Source organism: Rhinoderma darwinii, chromosome 1 (genome assembly GCF_050947455.1).
Source record: "Rhinoderma darwinii isolate aRhiDar2 chromosome 1, aRhiDar2.hap1, whole genome shotgun sequence".
Taxonomy (NCBI): domain Eukaryota; kingdom Metazoa; phylum Chordata; class Amphibia; order Anura; family Rhinodermatidae; genus Rhinoderma; species Rhinoderma darwinii.
The window spans coordinates 474701950-474716093 of NC_134687.1; the positions used below are offsets into that span (position 1 = coordinate 474701950).

The following is a 14144-nucleotide window of genomic DNA, read 5'->3' on the forward strand; positions in this document are numbered from 1 at the left end:
GTCTTTCCTGGCTACTAATCCCTGCCAGGTTTTGATCCAAATATTAAACACCTTGGGCAAAAACACTTGTTTGTGTCATGTTTAAACAAGCAACATATATGTGCTGCACTTCAAATACTCAATCCATGCAGCGTGATGATATAATAAATCAACTGCAATGCTGCATACACAGGAGCAAAGAATAGTAACCACCGATGTAAATTGACAAGACTAGAAAAACGATTGGTCCGTTCACCATGCACCAGGTACTCTTTAGACACCACGGTTAAAATCCAATACGCTGCTGTGGACAAATGCATGCATCAGTAGCAGGTAAATCAAATAAAAAAAATAGAGACGATGGCGTCCAGGACTCGATCCCATAAAAACAAAAAGTTTATTTCATCTGGTTAAAACAAGTAAAAAGCTTTCCTAGGAAGGACACTTACGCTTTTTGACCTTGAGGTTCTTAGTCAAAGATACCTTCTCTATACCCTGCAGCCACCATTGCAAACTTTGCCACCATTGTTTGTGTAGCATTTTAAACAGACACTGCCGCCCATCTTGGGAAGTGTTTGCACTGCCCTGTGGCCGTTTGTGGAGAAAACAAGCCTAGTAATACAACTATTCTTTGGGATCAAATTTGGGCTTTCTGTCATCTTGGCAACTAAGATCTCCCTGCCTTGCAGAGCTCGGCTTACAATTGCACTTTTTCTTTACAACTCCCCCAACCTGCTGTGTTGATTATATATATAAACCAGTGGTAGATGTGACCTAAATTTTCTCCGCTCAGCTCCATTTACCACTTTCACTAGCGTTGGCTCGTTTCAAGTTTTAAAAAGTACCATTCATTAAAACGTTGCACACACATTACCCAAGAGAAAAGGATCACCCCACTGGCTAGCCCTTAAACCCCATAATAGTCCAATAGGGTATTAGTGCAAGTAGTGCGAGGTAAATGGTTTACGTTCTGTACTTCACATAAGTATAACAAGATGGAAAAACCAAATCCAGTAAAATGAGGCATACAGACCAAGTCAATAAGGAAATCCAACCCTACACATGTTTCTTCTTGATAGCCCCTGAAAGAAGGATTTTGGTTTTTCAATCTTGTTATACTTATGTGGAGTACTGTATCTGCTATGTATATGTATTAGTATGGTTAATCATTTATCTTGCACTACTTGCACTGATACCCTATTGGGCTATTATAAGGTTTAAGGGCCAGCCAGTGGGGGGATACATTTATCTTGGGTAATGTATGTGCAACAATTTAATGAATGGTACTTTTTAATCATGTATTTATGACTAATACTGATTTGTTACATATTTTTTAGGTGGTTTTCTGTTTTTCTTGTTGGGTAATTCTGTACTATATTTTTACACGGAACAGTATAAAGGTTGTATATAAATATATACCAGCCCAATTGCATGCGGAGAATGTTTTCCAATAGGAAAAACGCAAGACATATTTTGGACTAGCAAACCCTTACCTAGTCACTGAACAGTACAAGCACTGTGGTAAATTCAATGAATGAGTTAGTGTAACAAGTGTTATCTCGAAACAAGGTACAGAATTGCTCCTTTCCCATTACAAGGAGGGTAATTATAAGAAGTCCATTGCTTTTTGATTATCTCATAATCAAAGTTTAGTAAAAAGAATAAAAATTACATCACAGTTCAAGTCCATTAAAAAAGAGATAAATTCAAGTAAAGTATGACAGATATTAATGAATGCTAGGAAATTTGTTGAAGGTTGTTGTGTTCACGATAATAAACCTATATGGAAATAGATGACATAGTGTAAAAGCCATTAATCATCTAGACTGTGTAATCATTCACTGGTAGATGATTTTCCATTCTAGATTAACTTCTTAATATGTTGAAATATTATTTGTGAAACTAACATTCTTAACCAGTGGCGTAACTACCGCTATAGCAGCATGAGGGGGCCCGTGCCACCCGCCGGCACAGGCCCCCCCATGGCCGGAGGATCCGCTAGCAGCCGCTATGGCTGCTACAGCGCGACGCCACTGAAGGGGTTGTTCCTACAAAAGACATGCATCCCCTATCCACAGGATAGGGGATGCATGTGTGATCGCTGGGACACCCAGCGATAAGGAGAACGAGGGACCGAAAGTCCCTGAAGTTCTCCATAACAAACCTCGGACTTCTGGGGTCTGTCTGCAGCTCCATAGAAATGAATTGTGCACTGGTCACGCTTGTGCGCATGCGTGACCAGCGCACCTTTCAATTTTATTGAACTGCGCAGATTCCAGAAGTCCGAGGTTAGTCATGGAGAACTTGGGGGGACTTTCGGTCCCCCGTTCCCCTTATCGCTGGGCGTCCCAGCGATCACACATGTATCCCCTATCCTGTGGATAGGGGATACATATCCTTTGTAGGACAAAAATTTTTTTGGGGGGGGCTATATGGCGTTATCTACAGGGGGGTTCTGTATGGTGTTATCTACAGGGGGGTCTTATGGCGTTATCTACAGGGGGGTCTGTATGGCGTCATCTACAGGGTGGGGATTCTGTATGGTGTTATCTACAGGGGTGTCTGTATGGCGTTATCTACACGGGGGGTCTGTATGGCGTTATCTACAGGGGGGTTTGTATGGCGTTATCAACAGGGGGGTCTGTATGGCGTTATCTACAGGGGGGTCTGTATGGCGTTATCTACAGGGGGGGGTCTGTATGGCGTTCTCTACAGGGGGGGTTCTGTATGCTATTCTGCGGTGTTGCTATCAGTGTGTGAAGAGTGGGAGAAGAGGGTTGCATTGACAATACAACACTATGGGCAGCACTTTGAACACATTTTATAAGTGGTCAGAAACTTGTAAATAACTCATGAAAGAATAAAGTAACGTTAAAACCAAGCACACCATTGTTTTTCTTGTGAAATTCTCGATAAGTTTGATGTGTCACATGACCCTCTTCCCATTGAAAAAACTAAAGTTGGATACAAAATGGCCGACTTCAAAATGGCCGCCATGGTCAACACCCAGCTTGAAAAGTTTCCCCCTCCCATATACTAATGTGCCACAAACAGGAAGTTAATATCACCAACTATTCCCATTTTATTTAGGTGTATCCATATAAATGGCCCACCCTGTATTTTATACTGAATAACTAATAAATACAATTATTTGCTGGCTGATCTAAGAACAAAAGCAAACCCACAAAAATCTAAACTTAAGCATGTATAACAATCGTGGCCAAATATTAGCTTGTAATCTACTGGTAGATCCTAGAAATTGGAAAACGTCATACTCATAAGTTTGTTTCACTGTGCCCTTCACCACTTTTTCCAGTGAAATGCTGATTGGTAAAGCATATAGGGATCTATGGGACGATTAGTGCTTTTAGCTGGTGTAAGACTTAGGCGGCGTTCCAACGGGTCGGATACGCTGCGTAGAAAACACGTCGCGTATCCGACCTGGAACCCGCAGCACCTTCCATCCGAAAAATCGTACCACATTGTGGTGCAAATGGAACTTCCGATGTGTAAAAAAACACTTATACTTACCCTTCCCTCCAGTGGCGTAACTACCGATATAGCAGCCGTAGCGGCTGCTACGGGGCCTGCAGCATGAGGGGGCCCGTGCCACCTGCCGGTACGGCCCCCCCCCCCCATGGCCGGAGGCTCCGCTAGCAGCTGCTACAGCGCGACGTCACTGATAGGGTTGTTCCTACAAAACACATGCATCCCCTATCCACAGGAAAGGGGACACATGTGTGATCGCTGGGACGCCCAGCGATAAGGAGAAGGGGGGACCGAAAGTCCCGAAGTTCTCCATGACAAACCTCGGACTTCCGGGGTCTGTCTGCAGCTCCATAGAAATGAATTGTGCACTTGTCGCGCTTGTGCGCATGCGTGACCAGCGCACCTTTCATTTTTATTGAACTGCGCAGACGCCGGAAGTCCGAGGTTTGTCATGGAGAACTTCGGGGGACTTTCGGTCCCCCGTTCTCCTTATTGCTGCCAGCGATCATACATGTATCCCCTGCTTCCCTCCCTTGACGTCCGCTCCGGCCTCCTACAATGACGTTGCAGGCCATGTGACCGCTGCAACCTGTGATTGGCTGCTGCACTCACCTGGAACGAAACGTCATCCCAGGAGGCCAGACTGCAGGAAGGAGGGCGATCTAGGTTAGTATGATTTATTTTTCTCGAGTTGTGATTTTTGTGGCACGATCACTGCGTTTACGCCGCAAAAGTCACAACACTTGGCTTTCTGTTGTGGGTTTTGCATTCCCATTGAATTCAATGGGGAAAACCCGCAACGGAAAATCAACAAAAACGCAGCATAAATTGACATGCTGTGGAATTAAATTCCACACCACAGGTCAATTTATTAAAGGGGTAATCCGGGGATCAAAAATTGCATTGTATTAATATTTTAATGTAAAAAGAAGTCACTTACTAATGTACTTTAACCCCTTCACGACCAGCCCACGTAGATTAACGGGCTGCCATGCTGGGCTTTTCTCCTGCAGCCCGTTAATTCACTTGGTGCCAGAACAGAGTGCACAGCGCTCTCCCTATGCTCTGAATCTCTCAGCACACGCTGCTACAAGCAGCCTAAGTGCTGAGAGAAGACATCAGGACCGGATTGGTGTCGGTCCCGATGACGTGATCACCATGATAAATCTATCACGGTGTTCACAGCAAAGTTTGTTGCAGCAACAAACTTCTCGTGCTGTTTGTTACAATGTTTCTCCTCCCTCCCTGTCAGATCGTTCTGAGACAGTGGTGGAGAAGAAGCTGTGCCGAGCAGCTGCTGTGTGTCTCCTATAAAGACACAATGACTGTGAAAAACACCTCCACATAGATAGTTTAGTGTAGGCAGCTAGTTATAGTTCAGGTAGTCTGTTAGGTAGATAGTACTCAGACTAGGACAATTAATTAGTTAATTAATAATCAATTAGGGCTTATAATGTGTGTGTGTGTATATATATATATATATATATATATATATATATACATATATATATACACAGTATATATATATATATATATATATATATATATATATATCTATATGATTTATATATATATATGATGAATCATTAAGTATCATGACAAATAATTTTCTACAGAGAGGATATCCTAAATTATTGCTGCTATCTCATAAAAATAAGCTTTGTAATGTCACAAGGGATAGTCTAGTTCAATCTGCAAATTCCCTCACACAAAAGAAACAACAAAAAAAACGTATTCCTTTTATTTCAACTTACAATGAAGCTAGTGGAGATCTTTCCAGGATTGTGAATAGACATTGGTCTATTATTAGCAACAGTTTTGCGCACACCGAGGAATTTAAAAATAATCCTCTAATGTCTTATCGACGTTCACAAAATCTTCGTGACCGATTGGTTAACAGGTTCCCGACCGCTGGCCGTAAATATACGGCCAGCGGTCAGGGTCTCTAAAGTCCGGCGTATAGTATATATACGGCCGCACTTCAGAGACTGTGCACACGGGATCGCATGCACACAGCTCTATGCCCTGGCTGTTGCTAACAGCCATGGGCACTTGGCCGAATGTCAGGGGTCAATCTTTTGGCCCCTGAACATGTGATCGCTGTGACAACCAATCACAGCGATCACATGCATTTCTGCATAGAAAACAGTGTGCACGCGATCGCGTGCACACAGCCCTGTGCCCTCGCTGTTACCAACAGCTCTGGGCACTGGGCAGAGTATCAGGGACCAATCTGATGGTCCCTGAACATGTGGTCGCTGTGACAACCAATCACAGCGATCACATGCATTCCTGCTTATAAAACAGTGTGCACGCGATCGCGTGCACACAGCCCTGTGCCCACGCTGTTACCAACAGCTCTGGGCACTGGGCAGAGTATCAGGGACCAATCTGATGGTCCCTGAACATGTGACCGCTGTGAAAACCTATCACAGCGACCACATTTGTTTTATTTTGACTTTTCTGGCAGTAAATCTCCTGCCTCTTTTCTTCTCCTCAAACATTGTTTCAGTTTGAGGAGAAGAAGAGACTCAGGAGAATTGCTGCCAGAAGATTACAGTTACAGTTACAAAAAAATACAGTTACACTCTAAAACATTCTCTGTATAGATAGATTTCTATCTATCTATACAATCTATCTATCCATCTATCTTTTTTTCTATCTATCTACCTTTCTTTCTTTTATTCTATTAGAATAGGCAGGTAGGGAGTATATAATTATATATATATCCACATATATATAATATATATAGCAATAGCGGTTTATTTTTTTGTTAGCGGTAGTGTAGATATATATAGCAGTTAGTTTGTGTGTTTTATAAAAAAAAAAAAAAAAAATTTGTTTCGTTAGTGTTAGTGTTAGTTACGTTATGGCGAGGAAGTTGTTTAGCGCCGAGGAGGCATACGCCATGCTGTGGTCTGAGTCGGAGACCGCATCAGAGATGGCGTCCGAGATGGAACCTGTTTTAGGTAGTGACGATGACAGCGTCACTTCAGGTTCATCTTCAGGGGACGTTGTCCCTGATGCAGTCGAAACTGCAGAACATGAATGCGCAGGGCCAAGTAGCGCTGTAGCACGGGACAGCCTGGTCCCTCCAGTCCAGGCTCTTGTATGGGCACCTGCCCCATCTTTTGGGCCTAGAATCCACGGATTTACGGCCACTCCTGGCATAACCGTGGACAATACAAATTTTGTCCAAATGGATTACTTCCATTTATTTATAACGGACGACATCCTAAATCAGATTGTCCACGAAACAAATTTATATGCCACGCAATATATAAGGCAGAAACCTTCATCCACCCATGCCAGAGATTGGACGCCCACCAATTTGCAGGAATTAAAAAAAATTTTGGGGCTCACCCTAAATATGGGTATTGTCAAAAAGCCCTCCATTAGGTCTTACTGGTCAACAAGACCCGCCCAAGCCACCCCAGTATATTCTGCAGTAATGCCCAGGTCTCGTTATGAGACAATAATGAGGTTCCTCCACTTCAATGACAACGCACAGGCCCCCCCAAGTACCGATGCAAACCGGGATCGGTTGTTCAAAATAAGACCGCTAATAAATTCCCTGAATAATTTATTTCTGCAACTCTACACCCCTGAGCAGAATGTAAGTGTGGACGAATCCCTCCTCAACTTTCATGGCAGACTTAGCTTTCGCCAATATCTACCTTCCAAAAGGGCAAGATATGGCGTTAAGCTCTACAAATTGTGTGAAAGCGGGTCAGGATATACCACCGCCTTCAGGATTTATGAAGGGCGGGACCACACAATAAATGTTCCTGGATGCCCCCCTGATCTTTCCACCAGCAGTAAGATCGTGTGGGAGATAATGCAGCCTCTACTTCACAAGGGGTACCACCTGTACTGTGATAATTTTTATTCGAGTGTGCCCCTGTTTAGGCATTTGCATGCTGCAAGGACTGGGGCATGTGGTACCATGCGCAAAAACAGAATTGGTTTTCCACAGCAATTAGTGGGGAAGCGCATGGTAAAGGGGGACTCCTGTGCTTATGCATCTGAAGAATTGCTGGCGGTCAAGTTCAGGGATCGCAAAGACGTGTATGTGCTAAGCACGATTCATACCGCAGGAACAGTGGCAGTGAGGGAAAGAGGGGCAACATCGGACAAGCACAAACCAGTGAGCGTGTCCGAATATAACAAGTACATGGGGGGGGTGGATTTAAGCGACCAGGTTTTACAGCCCTATTTAGTAAAACGCAAAACTAAAACCTGGTACAAAAAGGTGGCCATTTATTTGTTACAGGTGGCAATCCACAATTCATTTGTGCTCTACAAAAAAAACAGAGGCAGAGATACATACCTGGATTTCCAGGAAAAAATTATTGAAGGCCTCATTTTTGATGTTCAGGACACCCGAGAATGCCCCCAGTCTGAGGATGTCACGCGACTGACTGAAAGACACTTCATCAGTCGGATTCCCCCAACAGCAACCAGAAGCAACCCTCAGAAAAAGTGCCGCGTCTGCAGAAAAGACAGGCACCGCAAAGATTCCCGATATTTCTGTCCCTCATGTCCCTCGCAACCAGGCCTGTGCATTGAGCCATGTTTTAAAAAATACCACACTGTTCTGAATTATTAGATTTTAGTTAATTTGTTGAAAATATATTTGCCCTACATTACGTTTTTATTTTTCCCATGATTTTACTCCAAGGGTGAGGGAGGGAATGGGTGGGGGGTGGATGTCATGTTTGCATATTCTCTAAAGTTCATCTGCTGGAGAGCTCCATTTGCATAAACCTGCAATTTCTTATTTTAGAAAACCCCAAAAAATAAATTCCCATTATACCCCTAGATGAATATTTTGGGATTTCTGCTTCAAGAGCAGATATTTTGGAAGTGTTATAGAAACTCTGTTGAGTTTTGTAAAACCAGCTTTGAAAAAAAGCGATATGTGAAATAATCTTCTTCTATCCTCCGCCCTCCTACATCTCTATGTGATAAATAAGGCCACATATTTGGTATCCCCGTGCACGGGAGAAGTGGCAGAATGTGAACGGAGATTAATTTTGACCGTGGTCTATACCGTGTGTGAAAAATGCTGGTATAAACTGACGCATTTGCTAAAAAATTGCTAATTTTATTTTGATCCATCTTATTCAAGAAACTTTCAGAAGAAAACTGGACTGTCTAAAAATATGATAAACCCCTTTAAGGAAACCTTGTGGGGTCTACTTGTGTGAATGAAGTCATTTATGGGGTGTTTCTAATGTTTCAGCAGCATTAGGCCCCCCAGAAAACAGTATGCGGCTATAAAATGAAATGCAAAATTCCTGGACCGAAAAGGCCAAAAAGCCTCCTTTTATGCCAAGCCCTGGCACATGCCCGCACAGTGAATAAGGCACACATATTTGGTATCCCCATGCACGGGAGAAGTGGAAGAACGTGAAAGGAGATGAATTTTGGCCGTGGTCTATACCGTGTGTGAAAAATACTAGCCTAAACTGACGCATTTGCTAAAAAAGTGCTGATTTTATTTTGTTCCATCTTATTCAAGAAACTTTCAGAAGAAAACTGGACTGTCTAAAAATACGATAAACCCCTTGAAGAAAACCTTGTGGGGTCTACTTGTGTGAATGAAGTCATTTATGGGGTGTTTCTAATGTTTCAGCAGCATTAGGGCCCCCAGAAAACAGTATGCGGCTCTAAAATCAAATGCAAAATTCCTGGACCGAAAAGGCCAAAAAGCCTCCTTTTATGCCAAGCCCTGGCACATGCCCGCACAGTGAATAAGGCACACATATTTGGTATCCCCATGCACGGGAGAAGTGGAAGAACGTGAAAGGAGATGAATTTTGGCCGTGGTCTATACCGTGTGTGAAAAATACTAGCCTAAACTGACGCATTTGCTAAAAAAGTGCTGATTTTATTTTGTTCCATCTTATTCAAGAAACTTTCAGAAGAAAACTGGACTGTCTAAAAATATGATAAACCCCTTGAAGAAAACCTTGTGGGGTCTACTTGTGTGAATGAAGTCATTTATGGGGTGTTTCTAATGTTTCAGCAGCATTAGGCCCCCCAGAAAACAGTATGCGGCTCTAAAATCAAATGCAAAATTCCTGGACCGAAAAGGCCAAAAAGCCTCCTTTTATGCCAAGCCCTGGCACATGCCCGCACAGTGAATAAGGCACACATATTTGGTATCCCCATGCACGGGAGAAGTGGAAGAACGTGAAAGGAGATGAATTTTGGCCGTGGTCTATACCGTGTGTGAAAAATACTAGCCTAAACTGACGCATTTGCTAAAAAAGTGCTGATTTTATTTTGTTCCATCTTATTCAAGAAACTTTCAGAAGAAAACTGGACTGTCTAAAAATATGATAAACCCCTTGAAGAAAACCTTGTGGGGTCTACTTGTGTGAATGAAGTCATTTATGGGGTGTTTCTAATGTTTCAGCAGCATTAGGCCCCCCAGAAAACAGTATGCGGCTCTAAAATCAAATGCAAAATTCCTGGACCGAAAAGGCCAAAAAGCCTCCTTTTATGCCAAGCCCTGGCACATGCCCGCACAGCGAATAAGGCACACATATTTGGTATCCCCATGCACGGGAGAAGTGGAAGAATGTGAAAGGAGATGAATTTTGTCCGTGGACTATACCGTGTGTGAAAAATGCTAGCCTAAACTGACGCATTTGCTAAATTCTTGCATTTTTTTCCAATTTTGCCCACTTTAGAGAAAAAAATAAAAATGATATATACTGACAAATGCCACTAAAACAAAGCCCTATCTGTCCTTTAAAAAGAGTGTAAAATTCAAAGATTAACTTTATTCACCTGCAGCGTTATAGTCATCTAAAGAAGCGCATAGCAAAATTGTGAAATTTGCTCTGGTCATTTAGCTGTAAAACAGCCTAGTCCTTAACCGGTTAAGACTAGGGTGACAACATACAAAAAAGGGTCACAATCCTTACTAAAGTCTCTAAAACCAGGGAATGTCCCGTGCCACAGATGTGTTAACTGCTCATTAATGTGTAAGGGTAACACTTTTACACATCCACTAACTGGTCATAAGTTTAACATCAGTCATAATTTTACTTGTGACTCTGATTGGGTCATATATGTTCTATGGTGACCCTGCGGCCTCTTATATGTGGGGGAGACCACTTGCGCTTTTAAAACTCGTTTAAACAACCACCGTTTTTCTATTCGAAAAAAGAAACTTGATTTACCTGTAGCCAAACATTTCTCAGAACATGGACACAATGAAAGGGATCTTACATTTATGATCCTTGATCATATCCCGCCATTACAATATGGTGGTGATAGACATATGACTTTACATAAGAAAGAACTGAGATGGATATGCTCATTGAACTCGTTGAGACCATCCGGCCTCAATGTAGAATTCAGTGTAGATAGGATTACCATGTGATGCTTTCGCTTCTCCGCTTTATTTTTGAGGTTCTCTAATGCTCTCATTTTTATAACAATTTATGACACATTGGTATTATTTATCTATATGTTTATTTCTATCAGCACTAAATTTTACTTTTTATATTTATATTTTGTTTTCTTTCTTTCAGATCCAAACACCAATCTCAACAGAACCTCGGGATCTTTCATATTTATATCTGATACTAATGACCTTGTTTGACAGACATTACACATTGCTATATTACGAGTTTTTTGTCCTATAAACACATTAAATAAAATACCTTTTTACATGGAGTTTATTTCTAGTCTCCTTTTTGGTGATAAGTGACAGGGAGATTGTAATGGCAGGGGGTAGGGAGACGGACAAGTGAGCCCTAATCTACCCGCCACTCTGTCCCTGCCTACTTGCAACGACCCGACCTAGGCGACGGGGTACAACTGGGCGGCGGTCCCTGCGCTCAGTAAGTGCACGACAAACACGACAAACATACAAGGAACACAAGCAAGGAAAAGGGGCCGTTGCTCACGGCAACACCGTGAGCAACCAGAGTGGTGAACGAGCCGAGTCAAGCCAGGAGTGTGCGAGGTACAAAACGAAAAGCAGAAGAGTAGTCGGTAAGCCAGGGTCTGTATGGAGCAGGATCAAAAATAGCAGGAGCTGTAGCTGGGCCAGGAAACCACAAGGAAAGAAACACAAGCAATAACAAGCCCCGAGGGACAGGAAGTGCAGGCTTAAATAGACCGAGGGCGGGACCTAGCTGAGTCTGGCCAGGTTACGATAGGCTCTCCCACTCCTAAGCCTGCCAGCCTGAATGGTGGAAGCAGGAGTCAGTCTCAGGGATGTATTCTCAGGTGCTGACTGATTAGTTCTGGGAGTTAACCCCGAAGCTGTGCCTGGCAGATCCTTTACAGTACCCCCCCTTTTATGAGGGGCCACCGGACCCTTTCTAAGTGGACCTGGCTTACTGGGGAAACGCAGGTGGAACCTCCTGACCAATACCCCAGCGTGAACATCCTGGGCGGGTACCCAATTCCTCTCCTCGGGCCCGTATCCTCTCCAATGGACCAGGTACTGGAGGGAGCCTTGGACCATCTTGCTGTCCACAATCCTGGCCACCTCGAATTCCACCCCCTCTGGGGTGAGGATGGGAACAGGAGGTCTCCTCGAGGGAGCCAAGGATGGGGAGCAGCGTTTGAGGAGGGAGGCATGAAACACGTCGTGTATCCGAAAAGACGGGGGTAACTCCAGCCGGAAGGAGACAGGATTGAGGACCTCAATGACCTTATACGGCCCAATAAACCGGGGAGCAAACTTCTTGGACGGAACCTTGAGACGCAAGTTCCTAGACGACAACCACACCAGATCCCCGACCATAAACAGGGGGTTAGCAGAACGTTTTTTTATCAGCCTGAGTTTTTGTACGCTCTGGGACACCTCTAGGTTTTTCTGAACCTGGGCCCAGACTGCGCACAGTTCCCGATGAACGACCTCTACCTCAGGATTGTTGGAACTACCAGGTGAAACGGAGGAGAACCGTGGATTAAACCCAAAATTACAAAAAAAAGGAGAGACCCCTGACAAGTTACTGACCCGGTTATTAAGGGAAAATTCGGCGAGGGGAATGAAAGAGACGCAATCAAATTGACAGTCAGAGACAAAACACCTTAAGTATTGTTCTAGAGATTGATTAGTCCTCTCCGTTTGGCCATTGGTTTCAGGATGGAAGGCAGAGGAGAAGGACAGATAAATCCCCAACTTCATACAGAAGGCTCTCCAAAACAATGAAACAAATTGTACCCCTCTGTCCGAAACAATATTGACAGGGACCCCATGGAGACGCAGGATGTGTTTGACAAACAAGGTAGCCAACGTTTTGGCGTCAGGTAGTTTCTTGAGGGGCACAAAGTGGCACATCTTACTGAAGCGGTCCACCACCACCCACACCACCGACTTGCCTTGGGATGGAGGCAAATCGGTGATAAAATCCATGGAGATATGTGTCCAAGGTCTCTGGGGAATGGGCAACGAACGCAGTAAGCCCGCTGGTCGGGACCTGGGAGTCTTGGACCTAGCACAAACCTCACAAGCGGCGACGTAGGCCTTAACGTCTTTAGGCAACCCAGGCCACCAATAATTTCTGGTAATGAGGTGTTTGGTACCCAGGATGCCTGGATGGCCAGATAGTGCGGAGTCATGATTTTCCCTAAGTACCCTTAGCCGGAATTGCAGGGGAACAAACAGCTTGTTCTCAGGAAGGTTCCCGGGAGCTGCACCTTGATCAGCAGCAATATCAGAGACTAAATCAGAATCGATCGAGGAAATGATTATACCTGGAGGCAAAATACAAGCAGGATCTTCCTCCGAAGGAGGGCTGGCCATGAAGCTACGCGACAGTGCATCAGCCTTAATATTTTTAGACCCAGCCCTATAGGTAACCAAAAAATTGAATCTGGTAAAAAATAACGCCCATCGAGCTTGTCTCGGGTTTAGCCTCCGGGCAGATTCTAGGAAAACCAGATTCTTGTGGTCGGTAAGGACCGTTACCTGGTGCCTAGCCCCCTCCAGGAAGTGGCGCCACTCTTCAAATGCCCATTTAATGGCTAAGAGTTCGCGGTTGCCAATATCATAGTTACTTTCAGTTGGCGAAAACTTCCTGGAGAAGTAGGCACAGGGGCAGAGATGGGTGAGGGACCTGGTACCCTTGGACAAGACAGCCCCCACTCCCACCTCAGATGCGTCAACTTCCACGATAAATGGCTCCATTTGGTTGGGCTGAACCAGCACCGGGGCCGAGACAAAGCACTTCTTAAGGACCTCAAAAGCCTGGACAGCCTCAGGAGGCCAGTGGAGGAGATCAGCACCTTTGCGAGTGAGGTCCGTAAGGGGCTTAGCGATGACCGAGAAGTTAGCAATAAATCTCCTGTAATAATTAGCGAACCCCAAAAAACACTGTAACGCCTTCAGGGAGGCAGGTTGGACCCATTCCGCCACAGCCTGAACCTTGGCGGGGTCCATGCGGAATTCATGAGGAGTGAGGATTTGACCCAAAAATGGAATCTCCTGTACCCCAAACACACAATTTTCGGTTTTGGCAAACAGTTTATTTTCCCGAAGGACCTGGAGCACCTTCCTGACATGCTCAATGTGGGAGGACCAGTCCTTGGAAAACACCAGTATGTCATCAAGGTACACTACCAGAAAAATCCCCAGGTAATTTCTCAAAATCTCATTTATGAAATTCTGGAAGACCGCAGGGGCATTACACAACCCAAAA

General features: G+C 44.2%; 1 long non-coding RNA gene across 2 annotated transcripts in view; it reads left to right on the forward strand.

Moving 5' to 3' along the window:
* LOC142743588 (uncharacterized) overlaps positions 1–11100 on the forward strand; it is a 51116-nt gene extending 40016 nt beyond the window's left edge. The window contains exon 4 of one of the 2 annotated variants that reach the window (XR_012881588.1): positions 11019–11100. This is a non-coding gene — a long non-coding RNA (uncharacterized LOC142743588). The remainder of the gene's footprint in view (positions 1–11018) is intronic. The other variant, XR_012881589.1, reaches the window with a different exon arrangement.
* Positions 11101–14144: the final 3044 nt, after the last annotated feature.